This window comes from Physeter macrocephalus, chromosome 19 (assembly GCF_002837175.3).
Source record: "Physeter macrocephalus isolate SW-GA chromosome 19, ASM283717v5, whole genome shotgun sequence".
In the NCBI taxonomy this organism is placed as follows: domain Eukaryota; kingdom Metazoa; phylum Chordata; class Mammalia; order Artiodactyla; family Physeteridae; genus Physeter; species Physeter macrocephalus.
The window spans coordinates 30,816,308-30,824,314 of NC_041232.1; the positions used below are offsets into that span (position 1 = coordinate 30,816,308).

At 41.4% G+C, this 8,007-nt stretch overlaps 1 protein-coding gene across 1 annotated transcript in view; it reads left to right on the top strand.

The window, feature by feature from the left end:
• The window catches only part of EPB41L3 (erythrocyte membrane protein band 4.1 like 3), a 145,541-nt gene extending 143,327 nt beyond the window's left edge, over positions 1–2,214 (top strand). The window contains exon 25 of the mRNA XM_055080499.1: positions 1,087–2,214. The gene's annotated coding sequence lies outside the window, so the exon portion shown is untranslated. The remainder of the gene's footprint in view (positions 1–1,086) is intronic.
• The last annotated feature ends 5,793 nt before the right edge of the window (positions 2,215–8,007 follow it).

The window sequence follows — 8,007 nt, forward strand, 5'->3', positions numbered from 1 at the left end:
TCTTCCCCTCTCCTTTTTCTCTCACTGGCATTTGCAGGGCTCTGGGTACCAAGAGGATGGAAAATTGGTTTGCGGCTGCTGGTTTGTTTCATATTTGGAGGCTCCATACTGTGGACTTTTTACATCCCCTGCCAGTTAGAGGATAAAGAGAAAGCAGAGTCTGCTTGCATGGTCCTGCGCATGTTCCCTTTTAATGCATGCTCTGTGCTCCTCTCGTTATCCACATTTGAAAGGTCAGATCTGGTTTCACTTGCCATGTAGCCTAATCAGAACTAAGATGGTTTTGTTCTGAGAGGTGCAATTTGTGTGTTCCAAATACTAGGGAAATAAAATGTAGCCTGTTCTCCTTCTGTTGGCAACATTATCCCACTGTAAGCTTTCTCTTCCACTGTGTTTGGTTCTAGCCTGTTTATGTTTTTTGTTTTTGCTTTGTTTTACAATTTGAGACCAGAGCACTCACTCTCATTTTGGATGTCATCTATTTCCTGTATTCTTTGGGATGATTTTTTTCCCGAGTGCAGTCTTGTGGTCCTGCTTTCCTCCAGAAAGCACATGCCTTTCCAGCCACTGTTTGGCCGACATCATGAGCAGACAGCATCTTCTGTGTGTGCACAGACTTGTCATGCATACTAACCCGCCGCTCGAGAACTCGAGGGGCCCTGAGCATCCCTGGAAGGCTTTGAATGCTGAATGCAGCTCCTTGCACATTTGGTTATGTGATAAAAGTCTCTTAAATGCTTTACATGTATAAATGAAACAAGTACGTTCTCTAACATTGGTTCATGTTGATTGATGAGTGGCTTCTCTCAAAGGAAAAAAATATAAAAATCACTCATTATATTCAAATTAAGAAGGTAATTTGGAAGATAGAAAGCAAAAAAAAGGTTCTCTTCGGTGAGTTCAGCCACTGGGGTGATGATGTGGTTATTTCAGAGAAAGCCTATCAGTGACGTACACTGGTGTTTTATAGTATCTTGTCAAAAAGAGCATTTTATAACCTTACAAGATACTTTTCCCATGACCTCGATCTGAGGGAAACTCTCAGATGTTTTCAAATGAGTAACTGATCAAATCTCTCTTCTACAGGAATAACCTAGGCTGCACCTGAAGCCAGTCATGCAAACCATTAGGAAAAAACAGAGTCTATATGGAGTTTCCTCTTCTAACCCACTGATTTGTACCTGCCCATGGACAATTTCAATCCAGAAGAACTGACCTTGACCATTTAATAAAGACACTGGCAGAGATCTTCCCATAATAAAGCAATCTGAATCAGCATCACTAAACTGATATTGCATGAAGCAACGATACAATTACAAAACAAGCAGCATTTTTACGTTTCACACAGTGTCTAAGTTCTCAGCTACACCTGCACGTTCATAACCAACAATAGAAACCGTGATCTCATGTAACACATAAAACAATCCATGCCTTTCATAGCTGATTATTATTAAAGTCTAAACAAGATTGCAGTTTCTTAGGTGACAGATCTTTTGTTTACAGATCAACAAAGATTGCCCTAAACTGCTAGAAGCTGTCTAGTCCAGTGTGTCAGGTTTTTTTCCCAGATTAGATGTGCCAATAACCGAGTTTATTCAGTAAATAACTTGAATCTTATACTTGTTTCCTGTGGTTTATTACTCTCACCTGTCAGCAGTAACGACTCTCCGATCCTCTGGAAATATTTAATGCTCACAGCCCTGCTTTGTGTAATCTAATTTAACCATTATAAAGTAGTACTGACTTTAGCATATTAATGTGATTTCTTCCCCGTCGTCCGCTTTGGTCTGTGTTCAGTCTGGAAAGCTTCCCAGAGTTCCCTAACAAGTCCTAAATATGTAAATTGTCATTATTTTGGAAAGAAAACCTGTATTTTTGTTAGTTCACCGTATGATGAAATTTCACTCCGGGAAAACCCATTGGGCTTCTGTTGCTTTGTTTTCTTTCCTCATTTCTTCGTCCTTGTATTTTTTTAATGGATTTTTCTTCTTTTACTTGAAAAAAAGTGTTTTATTTCCAAATCTGGTCCATATTTGCAGTCTAGTTCAGAGCCAAGCCTTAAACTGTACAGAATTTCCACTGTAATAAAACTATTTAGTGTTTAGTTATAAATAGCCTTCAAAAAGTTATATTCTCCATTTCACTGTCAACCACGTCGCACAGCCATGGTGAATGTATGTTTCCGCATCGCAAAATAAAAATGGTAAATGCATTTAAACCTCTTATTCTCTAAGTGTACTACTTTCAGGATTGTACGTGTTTGGCCCAGAGCTAACATTTGCATGACATCAAAGGCCTCATTCATCTTCAGGGTAGAGAGAGCCCGTCTTTTTCCAGGATAAAAAGTGTAGACAGATGGGGAACAAAATACGTGTAGATAAATGGTTGGTTGCCTATGCAGGCCTTGAAAAGTACAACTAGTATCACAGAATCTCATTTTCAAAGTTTTCGTTTTTCTGTTAGAAGAGAGGCCGTGCTATATATAATCCCAGTGTTTCTGGCGTTTTTTAATCGACCAGAGAGACACCTCTGCCTCACACCCTCTCCAGAGACGAGCAGGTTAGCAGCTGGCCCTGCAGGGCCGTGAGTGTTCCTGCAGCTCATTGACATCCAGCTGCACACATGCCCGGAACTAAGACTCAGCCTTTCTGTTACCAACTGCCCACCTAACGCCTAAATGCATTCGCTGGCATTTCTTACCTCACTTCTGGACTTCTCAAAAAACTCTAAAAAAAAATGTTTTATTCTTCCTCAGAAAATTACTAGATTTGACCACAGAGCTTAGTTTTACTGAGGGAGTCGGTCTTATCATTTATCTCCGAAGGAGTTCTCAGTTTGTCCTTACTGTCAGTACTAAGTATTCATTTTAGGAACTGAAGCATCATTTTCATTGTGTTTAAAGCCAATCCAAAGAAACGCGTTGAGAAAAATTAACACTTTATTGATATGAAAATTAACCCTTTATTGATATGCCTGCATCTGATATGCTTACTTTGTGTCCAAAAAGTTCACTCTTTTATTTTTCTAAAATTTTTATTGAGGTATAATTGACATATATTATCTTCTCGGTACAACATAATGATTTGATATTGTGTATATATTCTGAAATGATCACCACAATAAAGCTGGGTACCACGGTCACCATACATAGTCACAGTTTTTTTTCTTGTGATGAGAACTTCTAAGGTTTACTCTCAGCAAGTTTTAAATATATAATACCATATATTTATTTCTATTATTAATTATAGTCACCACGCTGTCCATGTTTGCCGTGTTTACCAAACGTAGTGTTTTCAGGTTTCTCTGTCCTCAGCAGTGAGGGCTCATTCTTTTTTGGGTTTTTTAATTATTATTATTTTTATTTATTTATTTTTATTTATTTATTTTTGGCTGCATTGGCTCTTCGTTGCCACGCGTGGGCTTTCTCTGGTTGTGGCGAGCAGGGGCTACTCTTCGTTGCGGTGCGCAGGCTTCTCATTGGGGTGGCTTCTCTTGTTGCAGAGCACAGGCTCTAGGCATGTGAGCTTCAGTAGTTGTGGCATGTGGGCTCAGTATTTGTGGCGCACGGGCTCTGGAGCGCAGACTCAGTAGTTGTGGTGCATGGGCTTAGTTGCTCCACGGCATGTGGGATCTTCCTGGACCAGGGCTCAAACCCGTGTCTCCTGCATTGGCAGGTGGATTCTTAACCACTGCGCCACCAGGGAAGCCCCATTCATTTTTATAAAATTCTGCATTATCAAGGGAGTTACACATTTTCAGCTTTCTTTTCCTTCTATTATGCGCCTCAGAATTTTTCCAAACCACTCCCACATACTTGGGTGTTTGTGACAGCAGTGCCCTATTTCTAGAACCAAAATCTATATCTGCTTTTCACTGCTTTAATAACAAATTACCACAAATTAACAGCATATATTATCTCACAGTTTCTGTGGGTCAGGAGTCCAGGCATGGTTTTACCGGGTCCTCTCTATAAGGCTACCATCAAGGTGTTGGCCAGGCCTGCCTGGGGTATCATCTGGAGGCTTGACTGGGGAAGAATCCACTTCTCTTTTTTTAATTTACTTTATTGGCTGCGTTGGGTCTTCATTGCTGTGCATGGGCTTTAGTTGCGGAGAACGGGGGCTACTCTTCATTGCAATGCACAGGCTTCTCGTTGCGGTGGGTTCTCTTGTTGCAGAGCACAGGCTCTAGGCGCACAGGCTTCGGTAGTTGCAGCACGTGGGCTCAGTAGTTGTGGCTCATGGGCTCCAGAGTGCAGGCTCAGTAGTTGTGGCGCACAGGCTTAGTTGCTGTGCGGCATGTGGGGTCTTTCCGGACCAGGGATCAAACCCGTGTCCTCTGCACTGGCAGGCGGATTCTTGACCACTGTGCCACCAGGGAAGTCCCAAGAATCCACTTCTAAGTTCTCTTTGGTTGTTTGCAGAATTCATCTTCTTGTGGTTGTGTAGGACCCTTGGACACTTGCTTCTTTGAAGCCAGAAATGGAGGAGGACACCCTAGAGTGAGCCTGCTAGCAAAACAGAGTATTATACAACATAACGTAATCAAGGGAGGGGCTTCCCATTACCTTTGCCATATTCCGTTGATCACAAGCAAGTCACGGGTTCTGCTCACAGCACCAACAAATTTAAAATTCAGATTTGGAGATTAATCAGTCACTATCTCACATTCCCTAATCCAACAGTTTTAAAGCTAGATCCCACTGATGTATAAAACTGGCTTGTGCTTATTGCTAAACTCTTAGGTAATCTCAGAACATTTGTTTTTAGCCGTTACTACTAATACAGAAAACTGTTGCATTGTGTGAGTTGTGTAAAAGACCCTAGTTACTAGCAGAAACTGAAGATTTCTACTACAGTTAGCTATCTGCCTCCCAGAAAAGAAATGTTTGCTTCTTAGTTTGCTCTAAGATTCAGGTCCAGAGTCATAAGAAAACAGGAATTTGTGGGTCTCTCAAATGAGCAGAAAAACAAGTTACAAACCTAAAGGCTTTGTGGTCCAGCCTACTGGTAACCTGCAGTTCCATGATAATCACACAGGGATCTGCAGAAACATTCGTTGTGGAGCTGCCAAGCCCTCAAAATCTTCATGATGTTTTCTCTGGAGTCACAGAGTAAATTACCAAGTCGAGGGAATAGCCCTCCTTGCATGCTTTCTGTCCAGTGCAGCCAGCATGGAGCTCAACCTCATAGTGAGGCCCCAGCCTGTGTGGACACTTCTTGCTCCTTCCTCAGTATTGCGATTAATGGATGGAGCTGCACTGATGCTGAGACATCACTGCCCCAGCAAGAGAAATGAGGGCAGTGCTAATAATGTGGAGATTTCATGCAGTTTCACTCTCCCAGAAGAATTTTCCCATTTTCTCTTCCCTGTTCCTTTCAGATTTCCCAGAACCACCATGTCCCTCCTGCTGGACACAATGAGTTAGATCATGCACCTTATAGAATTGTTCAGTCCATTTTTTTTTAACAATTACTCTATAATCCATTTCCTTCATTCCTTCTAGCACATCTATTATGTTATTTTCTAAGTCAGCATCAATCCTAGCTATTTTTAAAAAATCAACATGGAGTCTAGAACAGGGATCTAAAATTGCTCTAACTTACCAATGAGGGTTAGCTGTACCTCCACAAATGCTCTTTTATCTTTCTCACTACAGTAAATTAACCTGTGTGAGAAGTGTCTGCTGTGACTTGCCATAGAGGTGGCCTCATGTTTGAATGAGCATTTACTCATTAAGTAAAACTGGGTTATTCCATTTTTTTATAAATACATTTTTGTGGCAGGCCATGGGTGCATGTAAAATTGTATTCTCAGAAATGACATTTCATTTTGACAAATCACTTCTTATCAGAGCTGATTAACTCTGAAGAAGAGTGTCAGAGTTAATGCTTCCCCACGGGTGTGGTTACACACACACGTGCACACTCACAGTAGCCTCTCATGTTTCTTTGAGATAAATGATCTTTTAAGAGATCGGACAGGTTCTTGTATTGCAAGCTCAAGGAAGAGCTTATCAGCCAAGATAATATGCGGATTTTCACAGCACCCCACGCAACAAGGAGGAACCACAGTACTTGGGGGCTGAATTTCCGGCTTACATACTCTCTTTGAATAATACTGAAATCTAAGTCACCTTGCCGTGACATGCATGTGGTAGGAAAACTGACTAATTAAAGGGATTTACCATACATCTAATGACTCTTTACTGGAGGCTTGGGAGATAGATAATGATGAATGTCATGTCTCAAGCAACACTGAAAACATGAAGTTTAGAAGACATTTGCTAAGTCAAGTCACCTCATGTTTGACTATTGAACACAAGGATGAAGCAATAAGTGTTCATGATACCAGTCTCCAAAGCCATGTGGCTGACACGGTCTTGGTACTCCGGCAGGGTATCAGGCCTGAGCCTCTGAGGTGGGAGAGCCGAGTTCAGGACATTGGATCACGAGAGACCACCAAGCCCCACGTAATATCAACCGGCGAGAGCTCTCCCAGAGCTCTCCGTCTCAACGCTAAGACCCAGATCCACTCAACGACCAGCAAGCTCCAGTGCTGGACACCCCATGCCAAACAGCTAGCAAGACAGGAAAACAACCCCACCCATTAGCAGAGAGGCTGCCTAAAATCATAATAAGTTCACAGACACCCCAAAACACACCACCGGACGCAGTCCTGCCCACCAGAAAGACAAGATCCAGCCTCATCCACCAGAACACAGGCACCAGTCCCCTCCACCAGGAAGCCTACACAACCCACTGAGCCAACCTTACCCACTGGGGGCAGACACCAAAAACAACCAGAACTATGAACCTGCAGCCTGTGAAAAGGAGACCCCACACACAGTAAGTTAAGCAAAATGAGAAGACAGAAAAATACGCAGCACATGAAGGAGCAAGGTAACAACCCACCAGACCAAACAAATGAAGAGGAAATAGGCAGTCTACCTGAAAAAGAATTCAGAGTAGTGATAGTAAAGACGATCCAAAATCCTGGAACTAGAATGGAGAAAATACAAGAAACGTTTAACAGGAACCTAGAAGAACTAAAGAGCGAACAAACAATGATGAACAACACAATAAATGAAATTTAAAATTCTCTAGAAGGAATCAATAGCAGAATGACTGAGGCAGAAGAAAGGATAAGTGACCTGGAAGATAAAATAGTGGAAATAATTACCACAGAGCAGAATAAAGAAAAAAGAATGAAAAGAATTGAGGACAGTCTCAGAGACCTCTGGGACAACATTAAATGCAACAGCATTTGAATTATAGGGGTCGCAGAAGAAGAAGAGAAAAAGAAAGGGACTGAGAAAATATTTGAAGAGATTATAGTTGAAAACTTCCCTAACAGGGGAAAGGAAAGAGTCAGTCAAGTCCAGGAAGTGCAAAGAGTCCCATACAGGATAAATACAAGGAGAAACATGCCAAGACACATATTAATCAAACTATCAAAAATTAAATACAAAGAAAACATGTTAAAAGCAGCAAGGGAAAAGCAACAAATAACATACAAGGGAACCCCATAAGGTTAACAGCTGATCTTTCAGCAGAAACTCTGCAAGCCAGAAGGGAGTGGCAGGACATATTTAAAGTGATGCAAGGGAAAAACCTACAACCAAGATTACACTATCCGGCAAGGATCTCATTCAGATTCGACAGAGAAACTAAAACCGTTACAGATAAGCAAAAGCTAAGACAATTCAGCACCACCAAACCAGCTCTACAACAAATGTTACCTTTAAACACAAAAGAAGGAAAAGACCTACAATAACAAACCCAAAACAATTAAGAAAATGGTAATAGGAACATACATATCGATAATTACCTTCAATGTAAATGGATTAAATGCTCCAACCAAAAGACACAGCCTGGTTGAATGGATACAAGAACAAGACCTGTATATATGCTGTCTACAAGAGACCCACTTCAGACGTAGGGACACATACAGACTGAAAGTGAGGGGATGGAAAAAGATATTCCATGCAAATGGAAATCAAAAGAA